Source organism: Hyla sarda, chromosome 2, assembly GCF_029499605.1.
Source record: "Hyla sarda isolate aHylSar1 chromosome 2, aHylSar1.hap1, whole genome shotgun sequence".
NCBI classification, from domain to species: Eukaryota; Metazoa; Chordata; class Amphibia; order Anura; family Hylidae; genus Hyla; species Hyla sarda.
Genome location: NC_079190.1, coordinates 171,133,737 through 171,150,114, shown reverse-complemented (window position 1 = coordinate 171,150,114; position 16,378 = coordinate 171,133,737). Strand labels below are relative to the sequence as shown.

The following is a 16,378-nucleotide window of genomic DNA, read 5'->3' as shown; positions in this document are numbered from 1 at the left end:
AGAGGTCAGCAACAACACCAGAGAGATGTATATAAGCTCTCTTATTTTCAGCTGCTAGTTGTGATGTCATTGAAGCACTGACCAGATAAACATACTTGTGATGTCCCTGCAGATTACCTACAAAACATCCTTTTGATGTTGCACAGCATTTACCTGGATAAAACCCTCTTATGATGGAACAATGGCTTATGTCACCGAAACATTGTCAACCCCTTAACGACCATGGACGTATATTTACGTCCGTGGCCGGCTCCGTTATGTGAAGCTTCGTATCTGCTGGGTCTCGGTTGCTATCAGCAACCAGGACCTGTGGCTAATACCGGACATCGCCGATCGGACTGATGTCCGGTATTAACCCTTTAGACACCGCAATCAAAGTTGATTGCGGCATCTAAACTGGGAGAAAATACTGCTGGTTAGCTCAGCGGAGTTGTTCTGTACCGCTGCTGTAGAATAGTGGCATTTGGAACAGCTGAGAGGACAGTGGGAGACGCCTTATCTTGCTCCTCACTGTCCGATCATCGCTCCATTGCTCCAAGCCTGAGATCCAGGCTGGAGCAATCAAGCACAGATTACACTGATCAATCCTATTCTATGGCATAGCATTTTCAGTGTACGCAATCAAAGGATTGCATGTAATAGACCCCTATGGGGGCTAAAAAAAAAGTTTTAAAAAAGTGAATAAATGTGATTTAAACCCTTCATGAATAAATGTTTGAAGCACCCCCCTTTTCCCATTTAAAAAAAATATATGTAAATAAAAATAAACATATGTTGTATCAATAAATGCGTAAATGTCCGAACTATAAAAATATAATGTTAATTAAACCGGACGGTCAATGGTGTAAGTCCAAAATTGTGTATTTTTGGTCACTATGTATACCCTAAAAAAATGTATAAAATGCAATCAAAAAGTCCTATCAAAACAATCATGGTACCGATAAAAAAAAACTTCAGATCACAGCGCAAAAAATGAGCCCTATATATACGGAAAAATTAAAAAAGTTATAGGGGTCAGAAGATTACTTGAAACATACTAATTTTGGTGCATGTAGTTATAATTTTTTAACGTAGTAAAATAAAAATAAAAAACAATATAAAATGTGTATCATTGTAACCACATGAACTTACAGAATAAATATATGGTGTAATTTTTACCCAAAAGTGCACTGCATAGAATCGGAAGTCCCCAAATTTACAAAATAGTGTTTTTTTTTCGAATTTTGCCCCACAAAACAGGTTTTGCCATAAACTGTTGGGTGAAATGATTGATGTAATTAAAAAGTAAAATTGGTGGTGCAAAAAACAAGCCCTCATATGAGTCTGTAGGTGCAAAATTGAAAGTGTTATGATTTTTAGAAGGTGAGGTCGAAAATACGAAAGTGCAAAAACTAAAAGAAACTGTGGTCCTCAAGGGCTTAAAAAGTTAAAGTAGCTTACAAATGTAAATGTTATTTGTAGATATCCATAATAGGGAATAACATGCTGGCACTCACCCTCAGGTAGATAAAATCTTGGTGTTTATTGTGGTTCACATGGTCAGATAAAGAAAACAAGACTCGTCATCAGGGGTCAAGTCCTGGGGAAAAAAGTGTGGGAACTCACCCAAGATTTCCACTTAAAAGGGTAATCCACCCCTAGAAATATTATCCCCTATCCAAAGGATAAGATGTCTGATTGCGGTGGTCCTGCTGCGGGGGACCCCCGCATTCTCCCTGCTACACTCGCCATTCATTTAGGGCGTTGGGTGCAGAGCCGGAGGCTCGTGATGTCACGGCCACAGCCCCTCAATGCAAGTCTATAGGAGGGGACATGACGTCCGTCACGCCCACTCCCATAGACTTGCATGGAGGGGGCATGGCCGTGACGTCACAAGCTTCTGCCCCCCTTCGCCAGTCATTCGGCACGGAGCGAAGTTCACTCCTTGCACCAGATGTCTGGGGTGCTGCAGCAAAGATCGCTGGGGTCCCCAGCGGCGGGACCCCCGGGATAAGATATCCCTTTAAGGGCTCCCTCCTGCTAATGGGAACTGCGTTCCTGCTGTGGAAAAAGTGCAGGAACTCCATTCCCATGAGTTCCTGCAGGACTTGAGCCCTTCTCGCCGTGCTGTATCTGGCCATGAGAACCACAATAAACGACAATAGTGCTGTTATTCCCATTATGGATATCTACTATAATCTGCATCTGTGAACTCTGCAAAATAGCTGACCACCACTGAAAGGGATGCAGACTGTGGTTGCACTAGCGTGAGCACTGCTCCTGAATGGGCGGATAGCGCCGGTACGCTACTAGCCTTATGAGGAGACTGAAAGTTGTTTGTAATGTCACAGGAGCTTTCCCAACAGAAACACCCTTGTAATATCATAATAGCTTACCCAGGGGCAGATGACAGTGGGATGCTAGCTATTCATGGCTCCAGAGAATCCCTTAATGACATACCACTCCATTAATAATTGTGAAACATAGATGTGCAGGAGCACAGTAGGTGCTGTAATAGACCATAGGAACAACTATTGTTTTTTAAGTTACCTTTCATGTGGCACAGATATACTATACCAAACTTTAACTTGACCAACATCATACAGTCTTAAAGGGGTACTCCGCCCCAGACATCTTATCCCCTATCCAAAGGATAGGCGATCTCAGCTGTGGCAACCCAGCCATCTGGTGCATGGAGCAAACTTCGCCAGATGATTGGTGATGCGGCGCGGAGGCTCATGATTTCATGGCCACGTCTGTGATGTCCCATCACGCCCCTCAATGCAAGTCTATGGAAGGGGGCGTGATTCCCCCATCACGCCCTTCACATAGACTTGCATTGAGGGGACGTGGCCGTGACATCATGAGCAGAGCATGGCCGTGACGTCACAAGTCTCAGGCGATGCTCTAAACGAACGGTGGGTGCAACAGTGAAATCGCCGGGGTCCCCAGCAGTGGAACCCCTGCGATCAGACATCTTATCCCCTATCCTTTGAATAGGGGATAAGATGTCTAGGGGCGAAGTACCCCTTTAACGGAAAGTACTTATTGCAAGGTGCGACAATTTTGTTAACATGTACATTAATAAATCCAGCACATTGATGAAGTTTCTGACATAAAACATAGTAAATGTGCTGAAATATAAGAGGCCACAGCCCCACACACTTTTTAAAAAGTATCAAGCTTGGTGTAAATCCAGTGAAAAAAAGATAAAAAACAATCCTTAGGGAAGATGCCTAACAGTGATGGAACGCATGGGGCTCTGTGGAAGCACATGTTGTGACCATTTTTTTCCTGTTTCTGCCTGATCCCCTGCCTGGCATCCTGCACTGTGGTTTGCATATCCAGTATTACTACTTATTACACAATTGTGCGTTTAGGGATAGCCTGTACAGCCCCTGCACATTTTTAAATTTAATAGTTTTTAACCCTGTTTGCGTCTTTTTTTTTTTTTTTTTTGCTACATTGTAGCAAAATAGAAGAGTTTGTTTATATGTATTAGTTAAGCAACCATTTCTCCTTTGTGTTTTATTACATACCATATGAAGGGCACAAGCGCATTCTGACATTCCCATAGGCTTCTGGTTTTCACTGTACAGAAAAAGGCACTCACCTAAGGTTTTTAGTACAACAGGATGTAGCAAAATCCTATGTTCCTTTACTCATGTATTATATAGTGTGGGAAGGTATTTAGCCGCATAAATCTTCAGATTTCAAGTCTGCACACCAAATGTAGTCATTGGGAATGATGTAAACAGAGCTTAACATTATATTTAAATGATATACTGTATTTATTGGGGTATACCATGCAACAGCCTTTAACACGCACCCTCGTTTTTCCAAGGAAATTTGGGTAATTTTTTTTTTTTTTACCTAAATATTCTTGTTAAAATGAGGGTGTGTGCGTGTATACCTGTTTCTGTATCTGCAGAAGCAGCTGCAGTTCAATGATTTAAAGTTGGCGCTTTAAATCATTGAACTGCAGTGGCTTCTGCGGGGCCAGAGTCTGGCCACCACTGCCCGATTCCCTCCCCGTCCCCGGTTTTATGGTTACATGTCCTGGGGACCGCTCTCCTGCAGACTCTGGCGGCGTCCTGAGCTGTCACTGTGTGCCGAGCACTGACGGGTGACATTGTGTTGAGGACGTCACTCATCATTGTGCAGCACACAGTGACAGCTCAGGACAATGCCGGAGTGTGAAGGAGCGCGGTCCCCAGTATATGTAACTATAAAACCGGGGACGGGGAGGGAATTGGGCAGTGGCAGAGGTGGGACTCTGACCCTGCAGAAGCCGCTGCAGTTCAATGATTTAAAGCGGCCCAAAAAATGTTACCTAAAAAATGTGTGTTATACGCTGATAAATACAGTATATACATAAATAACTCAATGGCCGACATTTATCATTGTCTTTAGACAGTTTTTGTGTCTAGAAAAGGCGCAAAAAAGCGCAAGCAGGGTTTATTTGCTTTTTTGCGCCTTTTGGTTTACACATTTCTGCTGATTTTGAGTTGCAATCCACTGATTTTGACAATACACATGATATGGAAGGGTTTTATCAACTGCACCTTTTTGTGAAAAGGCGCAAAAAAGGCACAAAGCCACTGGAAAGTCTCTAAAATTAGACCAGCCCAGACTTAGCCTAGCTTTTTGGTGTATGTGAAGAATGAAATTTCAGAAAATGTGACCTGCACAAAATGTATCAAATACTCTGTGACCATTTAATAAATTTGGTTCTCCTACACATTATCAGCACACAACAAAAGGTATAGAAAAATGCTTCACTTACACTACAATGATAAATGCCGGCCTATGTGTGTGTGTGTGTATTCCAACATCACTTCCAAATGGCTGAAGATATTTCGAAGAAACTTTGTACATGTAACTTATATGTCAATTAAAAATATAGGATAGTTAAATTAACCTCTTAAGGACCCATGACGTATGCATACGTCATCACACCCTGGGTCTTAAGGACCCATGACGTTTGCATACGTCATGTCTTTTCCTGGTCTCCGCCGCTCACCCGGCGGAGATCGGAAGCGGATCCCTGCTGAAATCCTTCAGCAGGGATCCAGGGCAAACGCCGAGGGGGTCCATGGGGAAATCACCCTTGCGATCTACGGCGATACCGGGCTGATCGGGTCTCTGGGACCCGACCGCACGGTAATTTCGCATGATCCCGGCTGTCACAGACAGCCAGGACCATGGTGAAGACTAGGAGCGAGGTGGCAAGCCTGCCACCTCCTCCGATCCCCTGCGATCTGTCGGTTAGTTAACCGACCAATCGCAGGAGGGGGGGCGGTTACTTCCTCCCGTCCTGCCCGGCCCCTTGAAGTCTGGAGAGGACGGGAGGAAGACCGGAGAACGCGGCGGGGGACGGTGGAGTGCTGGGGACCGGCCCCGGTACTTACCTCGTCCCTGAAGACCCGGATCCCGGCGAGGAAGATGGCGGCAGCGGCGACAGGTGAGTATATCTTCAGCCGCGGTCGGGCCCTTTACAGCAATGCACGTCGCCGTAAAGCGACATGCATTGCTGTATTGGGACCCTATATACTACAACTCCCAGCATGCCCAGACTGCCCTTGGCGTCTGGGCATGCTGGGAGTTGCAGTTTTGCAACATCTGGAGGTCCACAGTTTGGAGACCACTGTGCCCTTCCAGATGTTGCAAAACTACACATTCTCAGCATGCCCTTACTGTCCAGGCATGCTGGGAGTTGTAGTTCTGTAACATCTGGCCCTTCAGATGTTGCAGAACTACAACTCCCAGCATGTCTGGACAGTTTTGGCATACTGGGAGTTGTAGTTTTGCAACATCTGGAAGGGCACAGATTGGGAACCACTGTATTAGTGGTCTGCAAACTGTAGTCCTCCAGATGTTGCAAACTACAACTCCAAGCATGCTGGGAGTTGTAGTTCGGCAACATCTGTCTCTAAAGATGTTGCCGAACTACTACTCCCAGCATGCCTGAGAATGTTTGGGAGTTGTGGTTTTGCAACAACAGGAGGCACACTGGTTGGGAAACATTGTCTGTTTCCTAACTCAGTGTTTCCCAACCCGTGTGCCTCCAGCTGTTGCAAAACTATAACTACCAGCATGCACTGATAGACTGTGCATGCTGGGAGTTGTAGTTTTGCAACAGCTGGAGGTCCCCCCCTTGTGAATGTACAGGGTACATTCACATGGGCAGGGGGCTTACAGTGAGTATCAGGCTGCAAGTTTGCGATGCAGCAAATTTTGCGCGGCAGCTCAAAATCGCAGCGGGAAAATCGCTGTAACCCCCCCTGCCCGTGTGACTGTACCCTAAAAACACTACACTACACTAACACAAAATAAAATAAAAAGTAAAAAACACTACATATACACATACCCCTACACAGCCCCCCTCCCCTCCCCAATAAAAAATGAAAAACGTCTGATACGCCACTGTTTTCAAAATGGAGTCTCCAGCTGTTGCAAAACAACAACTCCCAGTATTGCCGGACAGCCGTTGACTGTCCAAGCATGCTGGGAGTTTTGCAACAGCTGGAGGCACCCTGTTTGGGAATCACTGGTGTAGAATACCCCTATGTCCACCCCAATGCAAATCCCTAATTCAGGCCTCAAATGCGCATGGCGCTCTCACTTCGGAGCCCTGTCGTATTTCAAGGCAACAGTTTAGGGTCACATATGGGGTATCGCCGTACTCGAGAGAAATTGCCTTACAAATTTTGGGGGGCTTTTTCTCCTTTCACCCCTTATGAAAAGGTGAAATTGGGGTCTACACCAGCATGTTAGTGTAAAAAATTAATTTTTTACACTAACATGCTGGTGTTGCCCTATACTTTTCATTTTGACAAGAGGTAAAAGGGAAAAAAGCCCCCCAAAATTTGTAATGCAACTTCTTCCGACTACGGAGATACCCCATATGTGGGCGCAAAATGCTCTGGGGGCGCACAACAAGGCCCAGAAGGGAGAGTGCACCATGTATATTTGAGGTGATTTGCACAGGGGTGGCTGATTGTTACAGCGGTTTTGACAAACGCAAAAAAAAAAAACACATGTGACCCCATTTCGGAAACTACACCCCTCACAGAATGTAATGAGGGGTGCAGTGATAATTTACACCCCACTGGTGTCTGACAGATCTTTGGAACAGTGGGCTGAGCAAATTAAAAATTTTGTACAGCCCACTGTTCCAAAGATCTGACAGACACCAGTGGGGGGTAAATGCTCACTGTACCCCTTGTTACGTTCCTCAAGGGGTCTAGTTTCCAAAATGGTATGCCATGTGGGGGTTATTTTGCGGTTCTGGCACCATTTAGGCTTCCTAAATGCGACAAGCCCCCTAAGCAAAATTTGGTCTCAAAAAGCCAAATATGACTCCTTCTCTTCTGAGCATTGTAGTTCGCCCGTAGTGCGCTTCAGGTCAACTTATGGGGTACCTCCATACTCAGAAGAGATGGGGTTACAAATTTTGGGGGGTATTTTCTGCTATTAACCCTTGCAAAAATGTGAAATTTGGGGGGAAACACACATTTTAGTGAAATTTCTTTTTTTTTTTTTCGTATGCAAAAGTCGTGAAACCCCTATGGGGTATTAAGACTCACTTTATTCCTTGTTACGTTCCTCAAGGGGTCTAGATTCCAAAATGGTATGGCATGTGGGGGGCTTTTGCTGTCCTGGCACCATAGGGGCTTCCTAAATGCGACATGCCCCCGAGCAAAATTTGCTCTCAAAAAGCCAAATATGACTCCTTCTCTTCTGAGCATTGTAGTTCGCCCATAGTGCACTTCATGTCAACTTATGGGGTACCTCCATACTCAGAAGAGATGGGGTTACAAATTTTGGGGGCTATTTTCTGCTATTAACCCTTGCAAAAATGTGAAATTTGGGGGGAAGCACACATTTTATTGAAATTTTTTTAAAAATGTTTTACATATGCAAAAGTCGTGAAACCCCTGTGGGGTATTAAGGCTCACTTTATTCCTTGTTACGTTCCTCAAGGGATGTAGTTTCCTAAATGGTATGCCATGTGGGGGATTTTTGCTGTTCTGGCACCATAGGGGCTTCCTAAATGCAACATGCCCCCCAAAAACCATTTCAGAAAAACGTACGCTCCAAAATCCCCTTGTCGCTCCTTCCCTTCTGAGCCCTCTACTGCGCCCGCCGAACACTTAACATAGACATATGAGGTATGTGCTTAGTCGAAAGAAATTGGGATACAAATAGAAGTATACATTTTCTCCTTTTACCCCTTGTAAAAATTCAAAAATTGGGTCTACAAGAACATGCGAGTGTAAAAAATGGAAATTGTGAATTTTCTCCTTCACTTTGCTGCTATTCCTGTGAAACACCTAAAGGGTTAAAATGCTGACTGAATGTCATTTTGAATATTTTGGGGGGTGCAGTTTTTATAATGGGGTCATTTGTGGGGTATTTCTAAGATGAAGACCCTTCAAATCCACTTCAAACCTGAACTGGTCCCTGAAAATTTGTGATTTTGGAAATTTTGTGAAAAATTGGAAAATTGCTGCTGAACTTTGAAGCCCTCTGATGTCTTCCAAAAGTAAAAACTCGTCAATTTTATGATGCAAATATAAAGTAGACATATTGTATATGTGAATAAAATAAAATAATATTTGGAATATCCAATTTCATTACAAGCAGAGAGCTTCAAAGTTAGAAAAATGCAAAATTTTCAAAATTTTCATCAAATTTTGGGATTTTTCACCAAGAAAGGATGCAAGTTACCAAAAAATGTTACCACTAAGTTAAAGTAGAATATGTCACAAAAAAACAATCTCGGAATCAGAATGATAACTAAAAGCATTCCAGAGTTATTAATGTTTAAAGTGACAGTGGTCAGATGTGCAAAAAATGGCCGGGTCCTAAGGTGTAAAATGGCTGGGTCCTTAAGGGGTTAAAGGGGTGGGGCACTCCGGTGGAAAACTTTTTTTTATTTTTTTTTTTAAATCAACTGGTGGCAGAAAGTTAAACAGATTTGTAAATTACTGTCACGATTCGGCTGGCAGGAGGTGGATCCTCTGTGCCAGAGAGGGATTGGCGTGGACCGTGCTAGTGGACCGGTTCTAAGTTACTACTGGTATTCACCAGAGCCCGCCGCAAAGCGGGATGGTCTTGCAGCGGCGGTAGTAACCAGGTCGTATCCACTAGCAACGGCTCAACCTCTCTGACTGCTAAAGATAGGCGCGGTACAAGGGAGTAGACAAGAGCAAGGTCGGACGTAGCAGAAGGTCGGGGCAGGCAGCAAGGATCGTAGTCAGGGGCAACGGCAGGAGGTCTGGAACACAGGCTAGGAACACACAAGGGAACGCTTTCACTGGCACGATGGCAACAAGATCCGGCGAGGGAGTGCAGGGGAAGTGAGGTATACATAGGGAGTGCACAGGTGAACACACTAATTAGACCAACTGCGCCAATCAGTGGCGCAGTGGCCCTTTAAATCGCAGAGACCCGGCGCGTGCGCGCCCTAGGGAGCGGGGCCGCGCGCGCCGGGACAGGACCGACGGAGAGCGAGTCAGGTACGGGAGCCGGGGTGCGCATCGCGAGCGTGCGCCACCCGCATCGCGAATCGCATCCCGGCTGGGGGCGGTATCGCAGCGCACCCGGTCAGTAGATCTGACCGGGGCGCTGCAGTAGCGAGGATGTTGCGAGCGCTCCAGGGAGGAGCGGGGACCCGGAGCGCTCGGCGTAACAATTACTTCTATTAAAAATTTTTAATCCTTTGCGTAATTATTAGCTGCTGAATACTACATTGGAAATTCTTTTCTTTTTGGAACACAGAGCTCTTTGCTGAATCACAAGCACAGTGCTCTCTGCTGACACCTCTGTCCATTTTAAGAACTGTCCAGAGTAGGAGAAAATCCCCATAGAAAAGATATGCTGCTCTGGACATTTCCTAAAATGGACAGAGATGTCAGCAGAGAGCACTGTGCTCGTGAGGTCAGCAGAGAGCATTGTGTTCCAAAAATAAAATAATTTCCTCTGTAGTATTCAGCAGCTAATAAGTACTGGAAGGATTAAGATTTTTTTAATAGAAGTAATTTACAAATCTGTTAAAATTTCTGGCACCAGTTGATTTAAAAAAAAAAAAGTTTTCCATCAGAGTACCCCTTTAACCCTAACCGATTCCTATTTGTGAGGGTCCCATGCAAGTCTCCCATGCAAGTCAATGGGAAATGTATGTTCCAGCAAAACTTTCAAATGGCTGGAAATATTTTGATAATACTGGGTACACATGCTACTTATATGTTAAATAAAAATATAGGATAGTTAAATTAATCCTAACCCACCCCCTTATGTGAGAGGTCCCATGTGAGCCTAGGGGACTTCTGTTAGCTTAATCCACAAGCTCTGCTCTGCATCTCTGGGTGAATGCGTCAGTATGGCTTGCAAGCCACGCTCATATCACAAAGCCACATCCTCTTCTATTTTTGTCCCTTTTTGTGCTTCAGTCCAGCTTACAAGTCACGCTCACTCCCACAAAGCCACTCCCCTTCTATTTTCAACCTACTATTCCCTCATAACAAGTCAGCCCCACCGGAGGAAGGGATATGACTATAAAATATGGGGTCGGCATATGAGGTTGGGATATGAGGACAATATATGAGGTTGGGATATGAGGACGGGATATGAGGACAGGATATGAGGGCAGGATATGAGGACGGGATATGAGGATGGGATATAAGGACGGGATATGAGGACGGGATATAAGGACGGGATATGAGGACGGGATATAAGGACGGGATATGAGGATGGGATATGAGGACGGGATATGAGGATGGGATATGAGGACGGGATATGAGGACGGGATATGAGGACGGGATATGAGGACGGGATATAAGGACGGGATATGAGGACGGGATATGAGGATGGGATATAAGGACGGGATATGAGGATGGGATATAAGGACGGGATATGAGGACGGAATATGAGGACGGGATATGAGGACGGGATATGAGGACGGGATATGAAGACGGGATATGAAGACAGAATATGAGGACAGGATATAAAGATGGGATATGAGGACGACATTTGAGGACGGATATGAGAACGGGATATAAGGATGGGATATAAGGACGGGATATGAGGACGGGATATAAGGACGGGATATGAGGACGGGATATGAGGACGGGATGAGGACGGGATATGAGGATGGGATATAAGGACGGGATATGAGGATGGGATATAAGGACGGGATAAGAGGACGGGATTTGAAGACGGGATATGAAGACAGGATATGAGGACAGGATATAAGGATGGGATATGAGGACGACATTTGAGCACGGATATGAGGACAGGATATGAGGACGGATATGAGTATGTGACATAAGGACGGGATATGAGGATGGGATTTGAGGATGGGAAATAGAGGCGGGATATGAGGATGATATATGATGTTGGGATATGAGAACAGGATATAGGGACGGGATATGAGGATGACAGCTCCCTCCTATGTTGTTATTCCTCCTTCACAAGGATTAGGTAGGAAAAACGTTGAGTACTCTGCTAGTTAATTTATATAATATCAAATTACCATTCTGATAGTGCCTATTGCATTATGTTCCCGTATAGTATTTTAAGTTGAAATGGCAAAAATGGACCAGGAGAAACTGCTAAAATAAAAAGAAAGACTGCGTGGGAACATAATCATGCAAAAATGGCTTAAAATAAATTTAAAATGTTATCCAAAATACTGTGTTGTAACATAGCTTAAATGGACTATCCAGGAATAGAAATATTGAGCTGATAATCTTATTTAAAAAACACCACCCCGGTTGTGTGTGGTATTACAATTCTCATTCATTTACTTTAATAGAACTGAGCTGCAATACCACATACAACCTGAGGCCAGGGGTGGTGCATTTTTTTTTTTATAATTTTTAAAATAATTTTTCTAATTCTGGATAACCCCTTAAATACTGTACTGTCCTAGGTCATTCCAGATCATGCTTTAGCTTAAGACAGTGTTTCCTAAGCAGTGTGCTTCCAGCTGTTGCAAAACTACAACTCCCAGCATGTCCAAAAAGCTGTCCGGGCCATGCTGGGAGTTGTAGTTTTACATCAGCTGGAGGCACCCTGCTTGGGAAACGCTGACTTGGGAGCACAAGTCAGTCCTGACATACTGATATATGAATCATATAACTAAATCTCAAATGCTGAAAGCAACGCAAATAATATTTACATAATATGCAAAATACCCTTAGACTATAGAAATGCATATAGATAAACAAAATGTCCAGTGTGTAAGATTATTATTCGCCACATAGAATACGCATCCTCAGTTTACCCCAACAATGAAACGACCGTGATTATGGAAATGTGTTAAAATCTAAAGTGCCATCTACTGATCCCCTATGTAGTATGAAGCAAGCCCTGCGAATAATAAAACTACAGCACAGTAAATAAAAAGCAAATTCACACAGACATAAAAATGGATTCTTTTGATCATGTAAACATATGCAGAGTGGTGATAACATTAATAAATAGAAATGGTATTCCCTACCAGAAATTGCATCCTGCAAAAAATAATGACTTCCCCCGATTCCTGTGTACAACCGAATCAATTTCACACTTACTCACCTCACTCATCCCTTACGTGGTTCCTTCATTGGTTTTGTTATCGCTATGGCAACTGAGGTAACGCGGTGCATTGCTGCTTACCTCCTAATGTATGGTGAACAGATGTCAGGTTTTCACACCACATCAAAGACAATGTTTCCCTCGGTGAGAATTCCCTTCATTTGGACTCATCTCAAGAAATGGAGACTAGAAATAAAGCGGCAACTCACTCAGGAAAAAATAAGGCTAAACGCAAATGTTTTATCAAATAGCTTAAATACATGAAGTGATAGCAAATCCCCATAGGGCCCCCTGACACACAGAAACAGAACTGCTACTTCACTTCTATATCATTTTTTGTTTTTTTTATGTATTTTCTTCTGTTTTAGAAGAATAGGATGGATTAACCCTTTTCGCACTAAACCATTTTCGAGCTGTAGGACAATGCCAGGTTTTTAGAAATCTGGAACGGGTCACTTGATCAGCGTACAGTGGTCCCTCAAGTTACAATATTAATTGGTTCCGGGACGACCATTGTATGTTGAAACCATTGTATGTTGAGACCAGAACTCTATGGAAACCTGATAATTGGTTCTGAAGTCACCAAAATGTCGTCCAAAAATAGGAAAAAGTGAGGATTAGAGAAAAATAAGTAGATAACGAATATATATAAAGCAAGTCCTTACATATAAAAGTAAGAAAGATCTGCTGGGAACTGTAATCACTGTCTATGTCAGTATTTCCCAACCAGGGTGCCTCCAGCTGTTGCAAAACTACAACTCTCAGCATGCCCGGACAGCCAACGGCTGTCCGGGCATGCTGGGAGTTGTAGTTTTGCAACAACTGGAGGCACCCTGGTTGGGAAACAATGGTTTATGTAGAATACAGGAGCTTCTTCAAGGTCCTATACAGTACACAGAGTGTCCTAAATGGAGCTACCCTTACTTGGTGTCCAAAAGAGCAGCTAACCCTGGCACAGGTAAGGAGTAGTACAGAACTTGTAGTTCCTCCCTGTACTGTAGGGGGTGCTACCAGACAGCCAGTCAGTGCATGCACTTCAGTAATAGAGGTGATTTACATGTAAAATGCCCATTCTGATTGGTCAGTTCCTCCAGTTGGGGAACGTTTCACAGATCTGGACTGGACATACATTGTATGTTGAGTCTGGTTTCAAGTTATGATGGTCCAGAAAAAAACATTGTATGTTGAAACTATTGTATGTTGAGGCCGTTGTAAGTTGAGGGATCACTGTATTACATAGAAATGGTTTTGCATAAGCAAGTTATTCTGACAGCTATTTTTTACTTACATGTTGTACTTATTTGTTTGATGAAGTTAGGCTGATATGTTTGCATTAAAAAAACAACAAAAAATACACAAAAATAACGACAATTAACCTCTTCAGAACACAGGGCGTATGGATACGCCCTGCATTCGGAGTCCTTAAGGACCGAGGGCGTATCCATACGCCCGTGGGAAATCCGGTCCCCACCGCTAGCCGGTTGGGGACCGGAGCCGGATGCCTGCTGAAATCGTTCAGTAGGCACCCTGGCACATCGCCCAGTGGGGTCCTGAGACCCCCCCATGTTGGCGATCGGAGAAAATCGCATGTCAATTCAGACATGCAATTTTCTCCAATTCCGGGCTGATCGGGTCTCTGGTGACCCGATCACCCGGAAAATAGGGCTGATCGGAGCTGTCAGCAACAACCCCGATCAGCCTAAAGGATAGGAGTGAGGTCGCAAAGCTGCAATCTCCTCCTATCCCCTGGCATTAGTCAGAACGGAGTTCTGCCCGCCCCTGGATGTCGAGGGGCTCTGGGAAGAAGATGGAGGCCGTACCTGCAGGAGAAGATGCCTGGGGACCTGGGATCTTCGCTGGAGCCTGCAGGATCCTGATCAGGTAGGGAATCGACAGTGGGGGGGGGTAATTGAAAGTGAAAGTAAATCGATCTTTACTGTGGCAACCACTAGGGGGGGGCCAAACTGCAACTCCCAGCATGCCCAGACAGCCAAAGGCTCTCTGGACATGCTGGGAGTTGTAGTTTTGCAACATTTGGAGGGTCACAGTTTGGAGACCACTGTTACAGTGGTGCCCAAACAGTAGCCCTCCAGATGTTGCCAAACTACAACTCTCAGCATGCCTCGACTGCCCAGGCATGCTGGGAGTTGTAGTTCTGTAACATCTGTCCCTTCAGATTTAGCAATTTTCATTAAATTTTTGAAAATTGCTGCTCTACTTTGAAGCCCTCTAATTTTTTCAAAAAGCAAAAATATGTCCATTTTATGATGCCAACATAAAGTGGACATATTGTATTTGTGAAGAAAAATAAAATGTATTTGGCATATCCATTTTCCTTACAATTAGAGCTTCAAAGTTAGAAAAATGCAAAATTTTCAAAATTTTCATGAAATTTGGGGATCTTTCCCCAAAAAAGGATGCAATTAACTCCGAAAATTTACCACCAAAATAAAGTAGAAAATGTCACGAAAAAACAATCTCAGAATCAGAATATTCGGTAAAAGCGTTTTCGCGTTATTAATTCGTAAAGTGACGGTGGTCATAATTGCGAAAAAGGGCTCAGTCCTTAAGGTGAAAAAGAGCTGCGTCCTTAAGTGGTTAAAAATAAATTAATTAATTAAAATGTCTTTTATTCTGCCTCAGGCACCTAAATACCTTACTAGCCCTTGGTGTGGAAAGTTTTTATTGGCGGTCAGTGTGCATGGCAGTGTGAGTGTCCCCGCATTCCCTTTCTTCTGTCTTTACTGCTCATGGAGTAGAGCGGACAGAACACAGTAAGACCAGGTTCACGCTATGGAATTTCCGAGCAAAATTCTGTTTTGAAATTCCAATTCAGCAATGTCCAGTCGCTGGTGATGGGATTGCGCTGCACAGTGCACACTGCAGATATTTCCACGTAGACTTTGCACCTGGAAAATCCCCCGGAATAATTCAGCCAGAACATTATACTCATTCAATGTTCTGGCGGATCTCCACTCCACAGACATTACTGGGGACGGCAAAGTCTGCGTGGTCCCAGAGCCTACTGATTCAGTCACCGCTGGCCGGTGCTGGCCGCACTCAGAATCTCTGCAGATTCCGCAGTGTGAACTCGGCCTAAGAAGTACGTTCTTATTGGGGCATATTACAGGGGTCTGTTTAGTTAACAGATGTGCTTTAAACAAAAAAATAAAAATAAAAAGATGATTTATACATCGCCATGTAGTGACATCTATAACATTTATATTTCTCTACCTACAGAGCTGTATAAGGGCAAATTTTTTGTGCCATAAGTAGTTTTACCATTACCACTTTTGCATAGTTTATATTTTCTGATCACTTTATTTATTCTTTCCTCAGATGGCATGTGCCCAAAAATCCAAAATGTGGGCATTTGGAATTGTTTTGCACTTTGACTGAGGGTGATCAGAAATGTGATAATGTAACAGTTCAAACATGTCTGCATGCAATTATAGCACTTTTTTTTGTTACATTTGTATTACATTAATCTATTAGATCACCACTCTAACCAGGTAACATCAGGCAGAAAGGCCTAGTAAAGGCTTTGAGATGTCACGTCATATGATCAGCTGGAAATTCCGATGTAGTCACTAGACATCAGGGATGCCAAACTGCCTTATCCAACCCATGACATAAATGTACACAATTTATAATATTTTCTTTATGAAGCACCATCAAATCCTGTACTACTGTTCAGAGCATGTCATCATTCATATTGATCCTGTCTTTGGGGTGTGGAAGGAAAGTGGAGTATCTGGAGGAAACCCACAAAAGATAGGGAGAACAAACAAATGAAAGTGGCCCCATAGTGCTT

The 16,378-nt window shown here is 43.8% G+C and overlaps 1 protein-coding gene across 5 annotated transcripts in view; it reads right to left on the bottom strand.

Annotated features, from left to right (window-relative positions):
* MYO16 (myosin XVI) overlaps positions 1-16,378 on the bottom strand; it is a 483,589-nt gene that overhangs the window by 434,095 nt on the left and 33,116 nt on the right. The window contains exon 1 of one of the 5 annotated variants that reach the window (XM_056555735.1): positions 12,488-12,548. The exons of the other annotated variants lie outside the window; for them this stretch is intronic. The gene's annotated coding sequence lies outside the window, so the exon portion shown is untranslated. Of the gene's footprint in view, positions 1-12,487; positions 12,549-16,378 lie in introns of those variants that run through there. 5 annotated transcript variants of the gene reach the window in all.